This window comes from Narcine bancroftii, chromosome 3, assembly GCF_036971445.1.
Source record: "Narcine bancroftii isolate sNarBan1 chromosome 3, sNarBan1.hap1, whole genome shotgun sequence".
Lineage (NCBI taxonomy): Eukaryota > Metazoa > Chordata > Chondrichthyes > Torpediniformes > Narcinidae > Narcine > Narcine bancroftii.
The window spans coordinates 39055280-39077406 of record NC_091471.1 but is presented as its reverse complement, the minus strand read 5'-3'; the positions used below and the strand labels follow the sequence as shown (position 1 = coordinate 39077406).

The following is a 22127-nucleotide window of genomic DNA, read 5'->3' as shown; positions in this document are numbered from 1 at the left end:
CTGTATTCCCCATCCATTCCATTTGTTCAGTTTCACTAATTTCATGTGGGCTCAATGTTGGCCCCCATCTTTCTTTTAATAATGATCTAAACTGGAGAAAACAGAAGAGAGACCCATTGGCCACTCTGTATTTGTGTTTTAATTGTTCAAAGTGCTCCTTCTGCATAACAGTCCTTAATATATCTTATACCTTTGTCATACCACAAATTTAATATTCTGTTGCCCATGTTCATAGGCAATAACATTTTTATTGATATCCCTACTTTTTTTTCCTATACACTCATTAATTTCTTGCCATGTTCTAATCATATGTATTAAAATAGAGTTATCCATCGTTTTCTTTAGTGTTTTGAAACTCCATTTACAGAAATCTAGCCTGTGCATTTAGGTAATATATTTTTGAAATCGGAAAGTCTAAGTCCTCCCAGCCAGTAGTCCCATGTCAGTTTTTCCAGTGCAATTCTTGGTACCTTATTATTCCATAGGAACTGGGTAATATGGTTGTTTAGTAGCTTAAAAAATTTTTAGGTAACGAAAATGGTATTATAATCTTGGTATCACTTTCATTTTGACGCAGTTAACTCTTCCCACAAAAGTAATCAGCAAGTCTCTCCATTTCTGTAGGTCTCTTTTTATCCTCCCAAGAAAAGGAACATAGTTTAGTTTGTACAGATTTTGCAAATTATTGTCATTTGCTATTCCAAGATATTTTATTCCATTCATCTTCCATTTAAATTTACTTCCTTCTTGGTATCATTCATATTCAAAATTTGTCAATGGCATTATCTCACTTTTATCCATATTCATTTTGTAGCCTGATATTTTTCCATAATTTTCTGAAGTTGTTTATAATTTTTCCAAAGATTTAGCCGGGTCTGATAGGTACAATAGCACATCAATAACGAATAGAGTGATTTTATGTTCTTCTTGCCCAACTTTGAAGCCCTTTATATCCGGATCCCTTCTTAATATCTCTGCCAGCGGTTCAATCACTGAAATAAAATGCACTGGGGACAGGGGCATCTCTGTCTGTTTGATTTACTCAAGGGGAAGACTGCCAACATCTGATTATTTGTTATTATTTTAGGTTGTGGTTTATCATATAAAGTTTTTAATCTAATTTATAAATGTTCTGCCTACACCAAATTTTTCCAGTGTTTTAAATAAATTGTTGAATGCTGATTCCACATCTAGAGAGTCTTGGATTTTGTTCAGATTTTGCCATGTGTATTATATTAAATAATCTTCCTAGGCTGTTTGAGGAATACCTTCCTTTAACAAGTCCTGCTTGATCCGTATGTATCAGTTTTGGCAAGTACTGTCCTAACCTGTTTGCCAATGCTTTTGCTAGTATCTTATAATCAGCATTTAACAGCGATATTGGACTGTATTAAAGTTTTTAAAAAGGGGTCCTGTTTTCATCACTCTACTTAAAAAATAAGTCTTAAAAAATAAGTCAATCCTTGAATGTGAGCCCCTGAGTAAAAAGAGTAGTCTTTCTCTCTGTGATTTAATCGGCTCCACACATTGATAATGTTTAGATCTTTCATAAATGAAATTGTGTTTTTTGTTGTTTTTGCCCTTGTATTGTTCTTGCTGATTTATCTAGTTTTGGATCCAAGGAAAAATTAAAATCTCCTCCAACCAATATATTTTGTCTTCCCTCTGCTGTTTAAGAAGATATCCTTCATAAAGGCTTCATCATCATAATTTGGAGTATTATTACAGTGGATACGATAACATAATTGTACAAGGCGTTTTCATAACCAGTGCAATCTTTTAAAAGCCAGAATCATGGACTTGAAATGCACTGATGGCATCACACACTGATGGCGTCACATAGCCGGATTGATGCCTTCTGAGAGTTGTAGTGCTGCCATAGCGCCACTATATGCCCACCTCCCACCCCCCCATCAAGAAACAGCAGAAAGGTTTGTCTGTCTTTTAAGTAGTCGACCTCTGCGACGAACTGTTGGCTGCTGCAGTGGGGAATACGTCCACATGAGCTGGTTTAAGCCTGTCAATAGTGAAAGACTGTGGCTTCCCTCCAATGTCCAAAATACAGGTCGACCTAGTTTGTCTGAGTATCCTATAAGGTCCTTAGCAAAGTGTCTGCAAAGGTTGCAGTTTCTGAGGTCTTCAGGTACAAAGGAAGAGTGTTCTCTATGCAAAGATGGTGGTATGGCGTCAGTTTTCCATTCAGTCTTCCTTAGCTAAATGTAGCTTCTCTGGAGGCAAGTGACATGCTTTAGCATGGATTGGCAGGCTCTTAGTACAAATGTGGTGAGTAACACCATGCTTTGCAGTGGAGGCTGAAAATTGTAGAGTAGTAATCTCAGGGAAATCTTCCAGTACCTTGTAGAATTCATCTACTGGTTTACTTAATGTTTAGAGGTACAGAGCAGAGGTATAGGTGTCTGCCAGAGGAATAGTCTGAAAGATAGTTCCATCTATTAGGTGATGCCCTTTTAGGTCGATGAGGAATGAATAAGCCCAAAGAAAATCTGCACCAAGCAAAGGTCGGGATACTGCTGCTATAATAAATGGCCAAGTGTAGAGCTGATTCTTGAACTTGACATTCATCATACTTGGTGGTGGATCCTGTAGGTGATGGATCCTGTAGGAAGTCACCGACTCTCTTAGCGATGGCCTGGTCCAGGGCACTGACAAGATGGTAATAACGAGTGGTGTTCAATTCATCTTTGCAAAGATGAAATTGTGCTTCAGCCTGTGGGAACCACAGTTCAGGCTCAACTGTCCAGAAAGATGGCAGCTTCACAGCAACGGCTGCATAATCCATGTTGGTCCAAAAATACATTTTTGGACTCGTTGGGTTCACCAGTTGTGGCCACTAGAATCACAGTGGACATAATGAAATAACCACACAAGACATTTTTAGAGTGAATCAAATGGATTTACTCTTCGTAACGCGTACAACCTTTTAAAAGCCAGAATCACGCACTGATGTCGCATAGCCGGTTCAATGCCTTCTGGGAGTTGTAGTGCCACAATAGCACCACCACAGGAGCATAAATATTCATAAATGTCCATGCTGGTCAATAAATTTTACAGTGTGCCATTATATACCTTCCAGCTTGATCAATCGAAGTATGTTCAATTAACACTTGTGTATTTTTATTAGCCCTTTCCTGCTCACGGTGTCGAAGGCTTTGGTGAGGTCAACAAAGGTGATGTAGAGTCCTTTGTTTTGTTCTCTGCACTTTTCTTGGAGCTGTCTGAGGGCAAAGACCATGTCAGTGGTTCCTCTGTTTGCGCGAAAGCCGCACTGTGATTCTGGGAGAATATTCTCAGCGACACTAGGTATTATTCTATTTAGTAGAATCCTAGCGAAGATTTTGCCTGCAATGGAGAGCAACGTGATTCCCCTGTAGTTTGAGCAGTCTGATTTCTCGCCTTTGTTTTTGTACAGGGTGATGATGGTGGCATCACGAAGATCCTGAGGCAGTTTACCTTGGTCCCAACAAAGCTTGAAAAACTCATGCAGTTTGGCATGCAGAGTTTTGCCGCCAGCCTTCCAGACTTCTGGGGGGATTCCATCCATACCTGCTGCTTTGCCACTTTTCAGTTGTTCGATTGCCTTATATGTCTCATCCAGGGTGGGAACCTCATCCAGCTCTAGCCTTAGGGGCTGTTGAGGGAGCTGGAGCAGGGCGGAATCTTGGACTGAGCGGTTGGTACTGAAAAGAGATTGGAAGTGTTCTGACCATCGGTTGAGGATGGAGATCTTGTCGCTGAGGAGGACTTTGCCGTCTGAGCTGCGCAAATACTTGAGCGCATCGGATGTCCCCCAAAGTTCCTCAACATGATTATCCAACTGCACGAAAACCAACAAGGTCGGGTCAGATACAGCAATGAGCTCTCTGAACCCTTCTCCATTAACAATGGCGTGAAGCAAGGCTGTGTTCTCGCACCAACCCTCTTTTCAATCTTCTTCAGCATGATGCTGAACCAAGCCATGAAAGACCCCAACAATGAAGACGCTGTTTACATCCGGTACCGCACGGATGGCAGTCTCTTCAATCTGAGGCGCCTGCAAGCTCACACCAAGACACAAGAGAAACTTGTCCGTGAACTACTCTTTGCAGATGATGCCGCTTTAGTTGCCCATTCAGAGCCAGCTCTTCAGCGCTTGACGTCCTGCTTTGCGGAAACTGCCAAAATGTTTGGCCTGGAAGTCAGCCTAAAGAAAACTGAGGTCCTCCATCAGCCAGCTCCCCACCATGACTACCAGCCCCCCCACATCTCCATCGGGCACACAAAACTCAAAACGGTCAACCAGTTTACCTATCTCGGCTGCACCATTTCATCAGATGCAAGGATCGACAATGAGATAGACAACAGACTCGCCAAGGCAAATAGCGCCTTTGGAAGACTACACAAAAGAGTCTGGAAAAACAACCAACTGAAAAACCTCACAAAGATAAGCGTATACAGAGCCGTTGTCATACCCACACTCCTGTTCGGCTCCGAATCATGGGTCCTCTACCGGCACCACCTACGGCTCCTAGAACGCTTCCACCAGCGTTGTCTCCGCTCCATCCTCAACATCCATTGGAGCGCTCACACCCCTAACGTCGAGGTACTCGAGATGGCAGAGGTCGACAGCATCGAGTCCACGCTGCTGAAGATCCAGCTGCGCTGGATGGGTCACGTCTCCAGAATGGAGGACCATCGCCTTCCCAAGATCGTATTATATGGCGAGCTCTCCACTGGCCACCGTGACAGAGGTGCACCAAAGAAAAGGTACAAGGACTGCCTAAAGAAATCTCTTGGTGCCTGCCACATTGACCACCGCCAGTGGGCTGATAACGCCTCAAACCGTGCATCTTGGCGCCTCACAGTTTGGCGGGCAGCAGCCTCCTTTGAAGAAGACCGCAGAGCCCACCTCACTGACAAAAGGCAAAGGAGGAAAAACCCAACACCCAACCCCAACCAACGAATTTTCCCTTGCAACCGCTGCAATCGTGTCTGCCTGTCCCGCATCGGACTGGTCAGCCACAAACGAGCCTGCAGCTGACGTGGACTTTTTTTTACCCCCTCCATAAATCTTCGTCCGCGAAGCCAAGCCAAAGAAGAGAAAAAAAAAAAATTTTTATTAATTAGAATTGCTACCTCTCTTGCCTTTGAACCAAAGGAAGGTGATATTATTTGTCTCACCTATCCTCTTTTTAATTTATCATGTTCCAATTTGGTAAGATGTGTTTCCTGCAAAAAGATTAATTTCTTTAAGAATGCCAAGACCACTTCCTCCTCACCGCCCCATTTATCCCATTAATATTAAGAATAATAAACTTTAGTATTTTATCTATACCATTTTCAAACAGAAATTGCATAACAAAAAAATCTTCCCAATTTTTAAAATACTGTTGTAACATTTCCCTTTTAAGAGACATTTCTAATACATACATTTCCCTTTTAAGAAACACACATCCCTATCTCTGACGGTGACATTGACAATAGTATCTGAAAGCCCACGATAAAACCCCTCAGATTCTTCTTCTTCTGAAGAAGAAATCCTCCCTTTAGCGACATCTTTTAAAACTGCTCCTCTCCTGGCACCATCTTCCCTCTAAAATTCTGGTTTTGAGCTTTCTAACCATCTTTTTAATACTTTTTGTGGAGAGCTCTTTCAAAGCATGTCTGCTCAGCTCCTTAGCATGATCACCCCTTTCCCTCTCCTATTAGTCACCTAGCTACCTGTCTCCTGACTTTTGGGGATGACTGTCCCCCTGAAATTCCTCTCTATCACCCTCTCTACCTCCCAAATGTTCCAGAGTTCATCTAGATCCAGTTCCCTAACTTGGTTTGTCAGGAGCTGCAGCAGGATGCACCTTTTTCAGATGTAGCCCTCAGGGACAAATGTGCTGACCCAGATTTCCCATATCCCGCAACCAGAGCAATCCATCAAGCCTGACTCATCATCAATGGCTTCCCTGCTGAAGCTTTATTCACTCACTGCCAACCTGCTGAAGTCTGCCTCGCCGAAGCCTCACTCTTGATGGAGGGGAAGTCAGTTTGCGTGATGGCCTGAGTTACATTCACAACTTTCTGCAATTTCTTGTAGTCTTGGACTCAACAGTTCCCATACCATGCTGAAGTATACTGAGATAGGAATATTCCCGTCAAATTCATTGATTAGAGTCATTTAGAATATAACAAATTTATTTGTCTTCTACAGAAGTAAAGGCACCGTTGTGCATTTTTGGCAGTAGTATCAATGATTTTTGGTCCAGGATAAATTGTTGGTGATATTTACACCTATTAGAACCTAAAGGTCTTGACCATCTCCACTTCAGCAGACAGGAAGAACATCACACCAGTAATTCCAGGATATATTCCTGGAGTATGTCTGGAGAGGCTAAATGCGTGGCACTTTGACAGGATTATACATATAATAATAAACCAAAATTAGAGGAGCAAATAAATAGAGATAAATGTAAGAAAAATAGGGTTGAAATACTCGGTGACTGTCTGTGACTGCTACCATGTTAAGTATATTCAGGAAAGTTTTCTCCAACATTATCAAAATGGTCCTACAGAGAGTGCACAATACTAGAGCTATTCTGGGAAACAAAGATGGGCAGGTGACTAAAATGTCCATTTGGCCACAACTTTGGGACCAATGACATTATTCTATTAGTTTTAAAATAGTTATGAAAAGAGATGGGACTGGTTGACAAATTAAAGTCATAAACTGGGTGAAGGCTATTTTAATAGCATTAGAGAGGTGTGGTACGCTGAGGTAGCAACAAGTAAGCACAAAACTCAAAAGACTGTACAACAGGCTTTATTTAGGTAAAAGTCTGAACACCAGTTCATGCTTCGGTGACTCCCATGTGACTGGCTCAAGGGGCCGGCTCAGGTCTATATTCGCGTCGGCTGGTTGACAACCGGCCAGGTGGAGTCAGCCCTTAGGTGGTCTTCCTGCAGGTACAGGGATCGCCACCTGTAGTAGGCTGGTGGTCGTATCACCACATTCACCCCTTTCTTAAAATTGTCTTGAGGGGGTGTGTAAAACGATGCTAGGTGATATTTACAAGTTTACAAGTTTAGATGGTCTGGCTGCTGTCGAAGTCTCTGTGACCGTTGCAGGGTTGGCTCCCGGTCAAAGGATGGCAAGGGTCTGTTTGCTGCTTGAGGGCTGGCTGGGTATGGTATGGTCATGGCGGGTGCCGGTGTGGGCAGCGTGGTGTTTATTTGCACGTTTGTTCGTGGGGGTGGTGGGGGGTGGCCAGGTAGGTGTGGATCGGCAGGAGTGGAGTTCATTGGAGGGGCGGAGGGAGTGCTTCGACACCCGGATCCTGGGTGGGCCAAAGGTGCTCATGGTGGGGAAGTTGGGTCGGGTAGTTGTGCTGCTGGGGCAGCGGTGGTGTCCCTGCTGGTGCCAGATCCCTGGTCGAGACTGTGTTCTCATGGCCACTGGGGTACCTGATGTAGGGTAGTTGTGGTTGGCATGGAGGAAGAGCACCTGCTCAACCAGCAGGTTGGCCTTGTGGGCCCCGCACGTGTTTGCGTAGGAGCACTGATCCCGGAAATATGAGCCAAGCTGGGAGTGAGATTCCAGATGCCAATGTCCTGGGGAATGAGAAAAGGCGCTTGAGAGGGGTTTATTTTTTCTAGCAGTGCACAAGACTGACCTAATGGCATGGAGTACCTCGGGGAGGGCATCTTGCAAGTAGTCGATGAACCAGCCTTTGGACCTCAGGGCCAGGAACACTGCCTTCCAGATCACCCCGTCTTCATGCTTCACCTGCCTGTTGCCCCTCAGGTTGTAACTAGTCGTGCGACTAGTTGCAATGCCTCGTGCTACCAGGTGCTGGCGTAGCTCCTCACTCATGAAGCCGGACCCCCGATCACTATGAGTGAATGCCAGGTATCCGAACATGGTTAAAATCTGCGTCAGGGCACTGATAACGGTGGTTTTGGAGGTGTTGGGCAAGAGATGGCAAAAGGAAAATGGGAGTACTCGTCTATGATCGTGAGGAAGTAGACGACTTGTTCCTGGAAGGCAGGAGGCCCTTAAAATTGATGCTTAGCTGTTTGAAGGGCTGAGTGGCCTTGATAACTTGGACCTGTGGCAGGTGGAAGAAACGCAATTCTGCAATGACGGAGTATCCGAGCTCGAAACCGTGGAGGATCCTGGAGAAAAAGGCCACAGGTCGCCCCTTTTGGTTGAGGGTGGCTATGAGGAAAACATCAGAGACATTACACTCCACCTGGAATGGGGAGTCCTCGTCCACGACATGCATCATGGCATCGGTGATGTCCTGCCTGATGTGGGCAAAAGTTGCCTGCGCCTTGGGAGGGAGAGAAAAGGCAGTGGCCTGGGCCAGAGGGCGGACCTTGTCCGAGAAATGGGGGAGCCACTGAGAGAAATAGGAGAAAAGCCCAAGGCACCTGCGGAGGGCCTTAAGCGTGTGTGGGATGGGCAGCTCCATTAGAGGATGCATGCATTCTGGATCAGGTCTGATGACACCATGTTCCAGGATGGCGAGGCGGGTGGTGCTGAACATGCACTTCTCTTTGTGGTACATGAGGTTCAGCTCCTCGGCCGTCCGGAGAAATCTCTCCAGGTTGTCATCGTGGTCCTGCTGCTCGTGGCTGCAGATGGAGACATTGTCCAAGTATGGGAAGGTCGCCCTTAGGTTGTGTCAGTCTACCATAAGGTCCATCTCCCGCTGGAAGACAGAAACCCCATTGGTGACCCCAAACGGAACTCGGTGGAACTGGTAGAGGCATCTGTCTGCCTCGAAGATGGTATAGGGCTTATCCCATGTATGAATAGGGAGCTGGTAATAGGCCGATTGTTGAGAAGACCTTATAGCAAGCTATCTCATTGACCATGTCGGCTATTCTGGGTAGGGGTTAGGTATCCAGCTATGTGTACCGGTTAAGGTCTGACTTTAGTCGATGACCATCCTCGGTTTTCTGCCCCCTTTGACCACCAGGACTTGGGCTCTTCAGAGACCTGGTGCTGGGCTCTATGATACCTTCCGCCAGAAGCTGCTTCACTTCTGTTTTAATGAGGGCCCTGTCAGCTATGCAATAGCACATGCTCTTGGCAGCTATGGGCTTGCAAAATTATTGAGGACCTCTTCCACCCTGTACATAGCATCTTTTCCATGGGGAAAGAGATACAGAAGTATCAGAGGTAGCACCACCAGACTGAGGAACAGCTTCTTTTCACAGGCCGTGAGAATGCTGAGTGACCAAAGGAACTGCTCACAACTAACCATCCGAGACTCTCATATTCATGAAACTGTAGCATGCATGCTACATGAAGTGTGGAGTAAATGCAACTCACAGACAATCGAGTCAAGGTCGAAGACTGGTTTATTTGCTCTGTTTATATTTACTTCCTGGCTCTGATGATAGGAGTGACATTATTGCAGCACCGGCTTCTGACTGGCTGGTGTTCCTGCTGTTTCTTTCTTTCTTTGGCTTGGCTTCGCGGACGAAGATTTATGGAGGGGGTAAAAAGTCCACGTCAGCTGCAGGCTCGTTTGTGGCTGACCAGTCCGATGCGGGACAGGCAGACACGATTGCAGCGGTTGCAAGGGAAAATTGGTTGGTTGGGGTTGGGTGTTGGGTTTTTCCTCCTTTGCCTTTTGTCAGTGAGGTGGGCTCTGCGGTCTTCTTCAAAGGAGGCTGCTGCCCGCCAAACTGTGAGGCGCCAAGATGCACGGTTTGAGGCGTTATCAGCCCACTGGCGGTGGTCAATGTGGCAGGCACCAAGAGATTTCTCCTGCTGTTTAATGCCGTGTGGGAGATCACATGGGACGATGGCTGTTGATCCCTGCGGGGCCCTTGTGATCGCTGCATTCACTAGACATTTTGTGAGCTGGGTCGTGACCTGGTTCACAGGCCACTACATGACACACACCCCCCTCCCCCCAGAACTGGCGATCGGAGTGTCCATTGCTACTTTGGGCAGCCTACTTCTGCGTCGTTGGGGCTGAGTCTCGACTGGCTGGCTAATGTCTACATGGGCTGGTTTCAGATGGTTGAAGGTGAATGTCCAATGCACATTATGTCTGACGTCTCTGTACGGCCCCTTGTATGGCCGATGGAGGGATGCCTGGTGCGCTCCCCTTCGCACAAAAACATATTTGCAAGTGTGCAAGTCTTTGGGGCAAATGATTTTGGCTGGTCGTGTGGGAGGGGCTGTGGAGGGACTAGGGTACCCAGGCTTTTCCTCAGCGGTTTCAGTGCCACTGTGGAAGTTTCTCGATCCTTGGCAGTGGCCAAGAACTCCCCTGGGATTAATGTCTGCTGTGTGTCTCCCCAGAAGGACCCAAGGTAATTCATCCACCCAGTTGGGCCCCTTGAGCCAGGCAATCAGGGCTGCTTTTAAGTGTCTGTGGAACTGCTCCACCAATCGGTTGGCCTGCAGGTGATATGCCATGGTGTAGTGGAGTTGGGTTCCTAACAGTTTGGCCAGTGCCACCAGAGCCCCGAGGTAAAATGTATTCTCCTATCAGAGATGAGATGTTCCAGAATCCCAAACCTGGACACCCAGATGTTGATTAGTGCCCTGGCGCAGGTCTCTGTGGTCATGTTGACCATTGGCACTGCCTCTGGACTCCTCGTGGAGCAGTCAACCATGGTGAGGAGGTATCTCGCCTCACAATGTCAACGTGGACATGGCTGAACCTACGCCATGCTGGCTCAAAAGTCTGGGGAGGTGCTTTACCGTGAGTTTGCTCTTTGGATACCTGGCAGAGCATGCAGGCCTTGGCCCAATGACTGACCTGCTTGCGGAGCCCATGCCAAACGAATCTGCTGGCCACCATCTTTACCGTGGTTCTGATGGCCAGATGCGCCAAGTTGTGCATGTGTCGAAAACCTGCAGGCTTGATGGGCGGGGTTTGCCGGTGGAGATGTTGCAGAGGACCGTCTGGTTGCTAGGGATGATGATGACATCCTCCAGCCTCAGCCCGGAAAGTTCTGTCCTGTATGCCGGAATCTCAGGGTCATCATGTGGTGCCCTGGCTAGGGCTGAATAGTCTATGCCCTGGGATTGGGCGATGATGGACTCGATGGCGGGATGGGAGAGGACATCAGTCACCATGTTGCTCTTGCTGGCGATGTATTGGATGTCCGTGGTGAATTCGGACACATAGGAAAGGTGCCTCTGTTGCCTGGCCGACCACAGGTCAGACACTTTGAGGAAGGCAAAAGTCATCGGTTTGTGAACTGCCTTCCAGAAAGTACCGAAAGTACCTGACTGCCAGGTGCACCACCTATAGCTCCCGGTCAAAGATGCTGTATTTAAGTTCAAGTGGCCGGAGGTGTCTACTAAAAAAGGCCAGGGGCTGCCATTGCCCGTCAATCAGCTGTTCAAGGACCTCTCCGACCGCTGTGCTGGAGGCCCCTCCGGCCTGGGGTGAACCAGAAGGGTGGCATTGGCCAGAGTATCCTTCTCCTTCTGGAATGCCTCCGAGGCCTCCCAATCCCAGGCAATGCCATTATTTTTCCCCACCATGAGAGTGAACAAGGGGTGCGTGATCCAAGCTGCTGCTGGTATGAATTAATGGTAGAAATTGATCATACTGGCGAACTCCTGCAGCCCCTTCACGGAGCAAGGTTTTGTGAACTGTTGAATAGCCTCCACCTTCTTGGGCAGTGGTTTTGCCCCGTACTTGTCAATCCAATGCCCCAGGAAGTCAATTGTGTTCCACCCGAACTGACACTTGGCGGGATTGATGGTCAGCCTAAACCCCTGCAAGTTGTCTCAGGTTGGCCGTGTGCTCTGAATGGTTGTGGCTGGCAATAATGATATCATCAAGGTAGATGAACGTGAATGGGAGGTCCTGGCCCACCACGTCCAACAGCCACTGAAAATTCTGAGCAGAATTCTTAAGGCCGAAGGGCATCCTCATGAATTCGAACAGGCTGAAGGAGGTGACAATGGCAGTTTTGAGTATGTCCTTGGGGTGCACTGGGATTTGATGATAACCCCTGATTAAATCGACCTACGAAAATGCCCGTGCCCCTTGTAAGTTGGCAGTAAAGTCTTGAAAATAGGGTACGGGTATTTGCCTGGTGTGGTGGCCTCATTGAGGCATCAGTAATCACCACATGGCCTCCATCCTCCTGCTGCCTTCGGGATCATGTGCAGGGAGGCCCAGGGGCTGTCTGACTGCCGCATGATCCCCAACAATTTTCTTAAATTCCTCTTTGGTGAGGGCAAATTTTTCGGGGGGGGGAAGGTGGTGCGCCCGGCCTGGAGAGGGGGCCCTCAGTGAGGATGTGGTGCCTTACCCTGTGCTTTGGTTCTGTGGAGGAGAATTGTGGTGCTACGATTGCAGGGAACTCCACCAGGATATGTGTGTAGGCGTCGTCGGACAGTGTGACAGAGTCAAGGTGGGGGGCTGATAGTCTGGCTCCCCCCCCAGGGGCATAGTTTGAAAAGTTCTGGTGTTCAGGAAATGCTGCCCTTTCAAGTCTACCAGCAGGCAGTGTGCACGCAGGAAATCAGCTCCCAGGAACAGTTGCATCAGTGCCATGACGCTAAAAGTCCACTTAAAGTGGTGGCCAGCAAGACGTAAGAGGATTGTGCGGGTGTCGTAAGTTCGAATAGAGGTGCTGTTCACTGCCCTCAGTGCCGGGCCCAGCTTGGTGTACTGGGTGTTGTAGGCCGTGGGGGAAAGACACTTATTTCGGCACCAGTGTCCACAAGGAACCACCTTCCTGATAGAGAGTCCCACATGTTGGAGGAGGCTGTCATATTGGCCAACTGCTGCAGCCATTAACGATGGTTGGCCATGGCATTTCCTTGAAATGCGCAGGGTGGGCAGCATCGATGATAGCCTGAAAGTGCAGATTAGTAGCTCTTTGAGGGCACCATGTTTGCCTTGCTCCGGAGGATGCCGAGGGAAATTGATGACCCTTGCTGCCGTGTCCTGGTTGGGTGAGCTCACTACGTAGTAGTAGCAGGTGTCATCTTTGGCGATCTGTTGAAGATGGAACTGGGCCTTGGCTTGTTTGAACCACACGTGTGGCTGCAATGCCAAGAACATTGGCAGCTTTAGCGAGACCACGTGGAGAGCTGCTTGGTCCTTCAATTGCCGGTTGGACCTGTCAGGGTCACTAATGTAGTGTGCACACTACCACGAAGTGTGGAGTAAGAACGAAACACACACAGTTGAGTAGAGATCGAAGACTAATTTGTTGCTCTGTCAGCTCTGTTTATATTCACTCCCTGTCTCTGACAACAGGAGTGACATCATCGCAGCCTGATGTTTCCCACCATGGTGAAAGATCAGTATTACTGATCTAAAAGAAAAGTGAGGATTGTGAGAGATGAGAAAACTGATCTAAAATTATGAACATGAAGGAAACTAAAATTCATACATTAGTAAATGAATGTAACCAGTACAAACAGGATGAGCTTGGGAATTAGGATGCAGGAAAGCAGAGTCAGCACGATTAACATAAGAATCTTCTAGTCTTTGTGACAAGATCAATGAGCCACCATAAGGAGCAGTAAGGAACAATAGAATGTAGGAAGTTGCGGTAGTCTGGATAGACAGAAGTGCCAAGTTCTACATATCTAATTAGTTAACCTTACACAGATTTACAAAGTTATACATATTAAATTAGCCAACCCTAGACAGGATGAGCCAACTCTACATACCAAGAGACTGTAGCTCCGAGAATCAGGAAGGTGTGAATAAGGACAATAACATGAAGGGACACAGACAGGATACCCCCTGGTCCTCCAAGTATACTGAAACTGCACGTAGGCAGGAAGGATTGCCTCTGCCAAACCCATCCAGGGGGCAGAAGAATGTAAGGGGGAGGGTATTCTGATACTGAAATTTACTGTATAAAAGTTGGGTGAGCCCCAGTGTATGTGTGTATTCCCAGGGAAAGGGTAAGGGGAAGCACCCAACTTTGCATTGTTGTTGTAATAAATGTTCTTTGTTCTCAATTTTGGTCTCGAGCAATTTCTTTAAAGGTAATTCTGTTTCTAACAAGCATCAAAACGACTTTGTACTCATTATACAGATGTACATTGTGCTATTTTCATTTTTTTTAACAGAAAGACCAATACACATATACACAAAGGTTCACATACACCCTCAGATACACACCTGGAACCCCTCACCCTCTGACCACCTTGGTACCTTTGCTGACAGTATCATCGATTGCTAGATGTTTTTATAATTTGCGCTAATTTACTTTCGTAATTTATCTTGCATTTCTTTATTGCAATGCTTAGTGGTTCACTGTTGGCTTTTTAAAGTTTTCCTAATCTTCCAGTTTCTCACTGTGGTGATATGTAATTACACCACTAGGTCACCGGGGGTCATCCTGGTGATCTTGTGGATAAAGCAGTCCAGAGCTAGTCTTGCCTTCCTGGTTAGTCTTGCAGAGAGACAAGACCTCTTAGGGTACCTATTAGTTTATTAAAGCTGTCTTATACTCGCACTGCTGGAGTGGTTATTGTCAGTACACTCACTACTTTTGGCGACTTTGTTCACGTGAGCTTTTAGTTTGATGCCTTTTTAAAAAAAATGTCCTTAGTTCTCCAAGGCTGGTTCTCCTCACAATTACTTATGTTGAGCACTGAAAAATCACATTGAAAGTCTTCCATTGTGCATCAACTATCTAACCTGTGTTCCCAGTCCATGCCAACCAATCCTCCCACATCTCTTTAGTTTCTGTTGTTTAGGCATAGTATACTGGTTCATTCATTGGAGCGACTTCATCACTAACATCGAAGTACTCGAGATGGCAGAGGCCGACAGCATCGAATCCACGCTGCTGAAGATCCAACTGCGCTGGGTAGGTCACGTCTCCAGAATGGAGGACCATCGCCTTCCCAAGATCGTGTTCTATGGCGAGCTCTCCACTGGCTACTGAGACACAGGTGCACCAAAGAAGAGGTACAAGGACTGCCTAAAGAAATCTCTTGGTGCCTGCCCCATTGACCACCGCCAGTGGGCTGATCTTGCCTCCAACCGTGCATCTTGGCGCCTCACAGTACGGCGGGCAGCAACCTCCTTTGAAGCCCACCTCACTGACAAAAGAGGAAAAACCCAACACCCAACCCCAACCCACCAATTTTCCCTTGCAACCACTGCAACCATGTCTGCCTGTCCCGCATCGGACTCGTCAGCCACAAACGAGCCTGCAGCTGACGTGGACATTACCCCTCCATAAATCTTCGTCCGCGAAGCCAAGCCAAAGAAAATGTACAATCAGACTGGTTTTAGTTCAATCCTCCATTTGAAGGAGAAATTCAAACTGTGATCAGTCTTGCCAAGAGGATCCCTGTCCACACAATCATTCCTTTTACCTGTCTCATTGCACAGGACCAGATGTAAATATGTTCCTTGTGGGTTTCTTGAACACTATCCAGGACGCACTCTGTTAATTTCTCTTCAAGGTGGACGTGAATGATCCCTTGACAAGACTTTGGAAAAGAGCAGGGTGGTTATTCCAAATATCTGCAGGAAACCGTTTGACGGTGAATTCTTTTTTTACACGAACTTTCTATATGAAAATGGATTACAATGTACTTTGAGGCCATAAAAGATGCCCATAAATCTTGACTTCGAAGGCACAAAATTGAAACGGGCACTACAATTCCCAGAATGCAGAGCGATTCGCTGGAGGGGGCGGGTATGACCTCTGACCTGCAGCAAGTGACGCAAGGCATGCGACGTGGATGTGTGTCGGGCGACGGCAGTTGGAACGGGAGCGAATAGCAATAGCGCTTGCTCGCTCCACGCCGATGGGCTCAGCGCCTCTTGCATAAGTAGATCGTGTGCAGTCGACTCCGCGGGAGGTGGGTGAGTCCAATGGGAAAAAAGAATTTGCGCCCTGTGTTTTGCAATGATACCGGAGCTGGGCGAGGTGTTTCCAGTCAGGTTGTCAGCTAGGTCCACACCGGCCTTTGGGAGAGGCGTTGACCTCGAGAATTGTGCGCTCCACGGCCTTAAACCATGGATCGGAGTTGGCGTTATCCAGTGCAAGATGCTGAGGGACACCGCTTTAATGTAAAAGTCAAACTCGCAACGAAATTACAACCCAGCCCCGCATCACAACGGTGTATGATTTGCAATTACAAATGGATTTGGTTGTTGTCAATGATTTAGCATATTTTACCTTGCACTTTTCCTGATTACCCGAGGGAAAAATGTATCCACACAATGCACAGTTCCCAGTTTCTGTGTGTGATCTACAAGGCAACTGGAATTAATAATTTGCTGATAGTTTTTGATCCAGCTGCATCAAGATCATTATTTAGCAGTTTTGAAAGCAGTTGTACGTCTTTGCATTGTATTCCAAAAAAAAAGAGAGAATAGGACAGGATTTGACTGATGTGATCTTTTATTGCATTGGATCATGGCATAGAGTAATCATGAAGAGTTCTAAACGCTTTTGTATATTATGCAAGGTAATTTGAAATAAGAACACAAGTGGGAATAAAATGCTGGAAATATCCAGGTCAGTCTGGTGGTGTCAGTCTCTGCTGAATCTTGGTGGCTATTGGTAATAATCCATACTTTTGGCAGCACAGATGATTTTTGCAGCAAATTTTTCCCTCAGTTAGCCAGACAAAAATTCAATATGCAAGGTCATTAATCTTTCAGAACTGTTCTAACAAAGGGGATCAATCTCTTTTTCTCTTTACAAATATTGTCTATGGTGCAGCATGTTTCCAATTTTTGCTAATTTATTTTTGGATTTCCTACTTGCTGGTGTGCCCTCCTTCCCTTATCCACCTTTTGTCTTTGGGACAATGCTCCTCCCCTCCACCATTTTGTTTGGACACCTGCTCACAGTTTTTCATACCTTGATGAAGGGCTCAAGCCTGAAACATTGCTGTTTGACCAGCTGAGTTTCTCCTTCATTGTGTTTTTATAGACTTAGACATGATATGAAGAAAATCCCTCCAAGGTGAAAACTTTGGACTGCTAAATTCAAACATTTCTTTTAAATAGTTAGCAAGGAATGCATTCAGGCTGATGTATTGGGAACATGGTTCTAACCCCTCAGTTCCTCTCTGTGGCGCCAGGAACCTGATGTGAATCTCCGCACTTGTTTCTTCCTCTTAATATATGGTGCCCCGGCATAAATCCAGTAATGGGTTGTCCTCTCCCAATGGTCTCTCTAATCCCCTGTTATACATGTTAGAATTTGTTGGCTTCCTCTGTGCCTCTCTTCCAGTCCAGAGATGTATCTACACTAATGTGGTCAACTGAGATGAGCAACACAGCTTTCATCACATTCAAACGGAGGTGCTGGAGCCTATAGTATTGAGGCAATCCGTCAACATGATGATTCGTGTCAACACCTCTTCCACAATAATCCTTAACACCTATCCCCACAAGGCTGCAATCTCAACCCTTACTATCTTTATACAATCACAACTGTGTGGGTAAATGCTGCTCTAACTCCATCCACCATTACAGTTGACATCACCATTGTAGGCCCGAAAATAAGCAATGATAATATAGAGAACAAGAAGAGCTAGAGAATGGTACTAGGAGAATAACCTCGCAATGATGGTCAACAAAATGAAGGAGTTGGTCAATGACTTCATGGAATGGAGCACTTGTCCCAGTCTCTGTCATTGGTGCAAAGATTGATACTATGGCCAAGAAGTACCTCCTACGTCTCTGCCTTCTGAGAAGCCTAAAGAAAATATGCATGTTCCCAGTGTCTTATCAATTTTTATAAATGCACCATAGAAAATACTCTGGGGGTAAAACACGGGATTCTGGTGACTCCGTGGGTTAAGTGAAAAAAACACACAAATGCTGGAGAAACTCAGCAGGTCAAATAGTGCCTTTATGTAGCAAAGGAAAGGTTGGTGATGTATCTTTACACCTTGATGAAGCCCAAAACGTTGGTGATGTATCTTTACCTTTGCTACTTAAAGGCACTGTTTGACCTGCTGAGTTTCTCCAGCCTTTGTGTGTGTTTTTTTTAATAGAAAATATCCTATTCAGATACATCACAGCTTGATACAGGAACTGCTCTACTTAAGACCATAAGGAATTGCAGAGAGTTGTGAAGACAGCTCATGAAAAGCAACCTCCCCGCCATTGACATAATATTCCCTGCTGCCTTGGGAACACAGCCAGCACTAAAAGACCCATCCCACGCTACTCAAATCCTGTCAGGCATAGATACACAAGTTTGTAAATATACACCACCAGATTCAAGGATGGTTTCTTCCTTGCTGTTAGATGATTGAACGTTAGCAAACTTTCAGATATATAGTCCTAGAGTTCATACACGACATTACATACAACCTTGAGATTCTTTTCCCTTTGGGAGAGGCAGAATTACCGCTCATTGGTAGTGCAAAAAAACTGTACACAGCATATATGTGTAAACAAATAAAGAACGGTAAACAGATAACAAATGTAAATGAACTGTGCAATACAGAGAGAATAAAAAAGAAAACCAATAAAGTGCACAATTAAAAGTCCTTAAATGAGTCCCTGATTGAGTTGTTTGTTGGGGAATCTGATGATCGAGGGGGTAACAATTGTTCCTAAACTTGGAGCTGCTAGTATTGTGGCACCTATACCTTTTTCCTGAAGGCAGCAGTGAGAACAGAGCATGTGCTGGATCCTTGATGATTGCTACTGATATTCAATGGCAGCTTATCCGGTAGATGTTCTTGATGGTGGGGAGGATTTTGCCTGTGATATCCTTGGCTGTGTCTATTACTTTTTGGAGGGCTTTACACTCAAGAGTATTGGTCTCCCCATACCAAACTATGATGCAGCTGGTCAGTACACTTTCTACCACACATCTAAAGAAATTTCCCAAACCTCCAAAACTCCTGAGGAAGTAGAGGCCCTGACATCCTTTCTTCACGATGCCATTAGTGTTTTGGGTCCAGGAGAGGTCCTCAGAGATGATGACTCCCAAGAACTTAAATGTGCTCACCTTCACCTCTGATCACCAATGATCACTAGATTGTATACCTTTGGCTTTCCCTTCCTGAAGTCAACATTCAGCTCCTTAGTTTTGATGACATTGAGTGCAAAATTGTTTTTGATGCATCATTCAGCCAAGTTTTCAACCTTCCTCCTGTATGCTAACTCAACAGCTTTCTTTATACAAACACTACCATGGTATCATCGCCAAATTTGTAGATAATGTTTTTTGTTGTACCAAGCCACACAGTCGTAGGTGTAGAGCAGGGGACTAAGAACACAGCCCTGTGGTGCTTCGGTACTGATGGAGATTGTGGAGGAGATGTTCTTACCAAACCTCACTGATTGTGGTCTGGATGTGAGGAAATCCATGATCCAATTTCAGAGGGGTGTTGAGTCCCAGGTCTTGGAGTTTGCTTATCAGTTTTGAGGGGATGCTGGTGTTAAATGTAAAACTGTAGTTGATAAAGAGCATCCTGACAAATGCATCTTTATTGCCCAGGTGTTCCAGGGCTTTCTGTTGAACTAGTGAGGTGGCATCCGCCATAGACCTGTTACTACAGTAGACGAACTGGAACCATCTCACCACTCAGTCAGGAGCTAATATGCTTCAACACCAGCCTTTCAAAACAATTCATCACTGTCGAAGTAAATGCTACTGATCAATAGTCATTAAGGCAGGTTACTACACTCTTCTTGGGCACCGTTATGATTGCTGCCTGTTTGAAACAGGTGGGTACCACACCCTGCTGGAATGAGATATTGAAGATATCTGTGAACACCATGGTAAGTTGGTCAGCACAGATTTTTAATGCTTGGCCAATATTCCATCCAGGCTGGATGCTTTCCTTAGATTCACTCTCCTGAAGACAGCATGCACATCATCCTCAGATATGGATAGGGTAGGATCGTCAGGGTACCAGGGAGTGTGAAGGGCTGGTTCTTTGAAGTTACTGTGGCCAAATCAAAATAAAAGGTATTTAGTTCCTCTGGGAGCAAAACTTTATTGTTTGCTACTTCATTGGATTTGATTTTGTAGCAGGTCATGGCATTTATAGCCTGCCACCGCTGTCAGGTGTCCCTTGTTTCTATTTTAATCTGGAATCTCCACTGCACCCGAGAGATAGCTTTTCGAAGGACATACCTGCTCCTATATTGATCTGGCTCTCAACAGGTTCCGAATTTCATTGTTCACCCAGGTCTTCTGGTGGGGGGGATACCCTTGAACAATTTGGTGAGGACACACTCATCCATTGCTGTTTTACTAAAGTCTGTGACAGTCCTGATGTTTTCATTCAAAAAAAAACAGCGGAACAAGCGTTGGAATTAGTGCTGCATTACGACCGAAGGCCCAGCCACCCCACTCCCCAGCAGCGGTCAGCAACGCCTATACCAAGAGATGACAACAGCTCCAAATCATGGTGTTTCTACTATCAGAGGTGGGGATCCAGGGCCCGCTGATGGCGACTGCCTTCTCATTCCAGGGAAACGACAGGGCCAGGCGTTGCTGATGGCTATGGCAGCTGGCCAGTGGCATAGCTTCCTGTATGGGACACACACTCCGGGCGTAGGTTCCAAGAAGACACAGGAGCAGAAATCAGTGCCCTTTCTCCCCCAACTCCTCCCTCGAGCAAAGATACCAAGACCAGCAGGGCCAGACTGGAACTCACAGCATCACCATCTGCACGTACAGAACACACAATTCAGTTCCAGCCGATTCACATGGATGTTTATGCTGGGTGTGGTGTCACAACCATTCCTCTGCGCACACTGTTTGCTGGTGGACCTGAAGGGATGACAGCTAGTCGACGCAAAGACATTTCAAACCTATCCCCTCAGCGAGGCCAGATTGCTGGCTCTGCACCGGAACTCCGTCACGTGTTTGGACAGCGAATTCGTCGGAGCCCCCAAACACAGTGTGATGCACCACATTCCCACTCAGGGACATCCCCTGCACTCAAGCATGCAAGTTACCACCAAATAAGCTCCGACTAGCGAGGGAGGAGTTTAACAAGATGGAAAAGATGGGTATCGTGTGGCGTTCAGTCAGCCCATGGGCCTCTCCGCTACATATGGTGCCCAAGTCTGCAGGAGGATGGAGGCTGTGCAGGGACTACAGGAAGCTGAAGTGATCATCTCTGGGGAAGAGCAACATGGTGGTCGACGCACTGCCCTGGTTGTCCATCCAGTTGGGAACACTTTGGCTCCCGAAGTGGATTACGCGACTTTAGCAGAGGAACAACAGGGGGACAATGAACTTTTGGCATACTGAACTGCAGTCACCGGACTCTGCCTTGAGGACATACCAATTGGGCCCAGAGATACCAAACTCCTGTGCGACATTTCCACCGTTCAACCTCGGCCCATTATACTGACCGCTTGGAGGCCCAAGATCTTTGACACTTTGCACGGGTTAGCCCACCCTTCCATCTGGGCGACCACCCATCTAATTGCAGATGGCTCCAGGTGGCATGGCCGACACAAGCAGGTCGGCCATTGGGCCAGGATGTGCACACCTGCCAGACCTCCAAGGTCCAGAGGCACGTAAAGGCATCTCTGCAATCTTTCCAGTCAACACACAAGAGGTTCGAGCATGTGCACATGGACATCGTCGGCCCACTAACTGTCTCAAGAGGAGCAAGGTACCTATTTACAGTGATGGACAGATTCACGAGGTAGCCAGAACCTGTCCCAATCACCAACAAAATACCAGAGACAAGTGTCAGGTTGCTGATCACAACCTGGGTGGCGAGGTTCGGGCTCCCCGCCCACATCACCTTTGATAGAGGGGCACAGTTCACCTCGGCTCTGGTCAACGGCAGTGCAGCTACTAGGAATCTAGCTCCACCAAATGACTGTGTACCACCCTCAATCAAATGGCCTGGTGGAATGTTTCCACAGGCACCTGTGTCAGCCCTGATGGCATGTCTCCAAGGGGCCATCTGGGTAGACGAACTCCCCTGGGTGCTACTGGGCATCGGTGCAGCCCCCAAGGAAGACCTGGCAGTGTCATCTGCTGAACTAGTTTACGGTACCTGCCAAATTCGTGCCTGCACCCCTTGGCCAAGAGGACGCACCAGCAGAGGTCTTGACCAGACTTCGGGAGAGTCTTGGAACACTGGCTCTGGTGCCAATGTCCCACTACTGGCAAGGCCCTCCTTCATACCCAAAAACCTGCAGCAGAGTGAGTACGTT

The 22127-nt window shown here is 46.6% G+C and overlaps 1 protein-coding gene and 1 long non-coding RNA gene across 6 annotated transcripts in view; one reads left to right on the top strand and one right to left on the bottom strand.

The window, feature by feature from the left end:
* LOC138757098 (uncharacterized) overlaps positions 1-15656 on the bottom strand; it is a 52969-nt gene extending 37313 nt beyond the window's left edge. The window contains exon 1 of the long non-coding RNA XR_011353343.1: positions 15329-15656. This is a non-coding gene — a long non-coding RNA (uncharacterized lncRNA). The remainder of the gene's footprint in view (positions 1-15328) is intronic.
* dym (dymeclin) overlaps positions 1-22127 on the top strand; it is a 523412-nt gene that overhangs the window by 55869 nt on the left and 445416 nt on the right. For 3 of the 5 annotated variants that reach the window (XR_011353340.1, XM_069923863.1, XM_069923866.1), the window contains exon 1: positions 15703-15820. The exons of 1 other annotated variant lie outside the window; for it this stretch is intronic. The gene's annotated coding sequence lies outside the window, so the exon portion shown is untranslated. Of the gene's footprint in view, positions 1-15702; positions 15825-22127 lie in introns of those variants that run through there. One more of the 5 variants, XM_069923864.1, reaches the window with a different exon arrangement.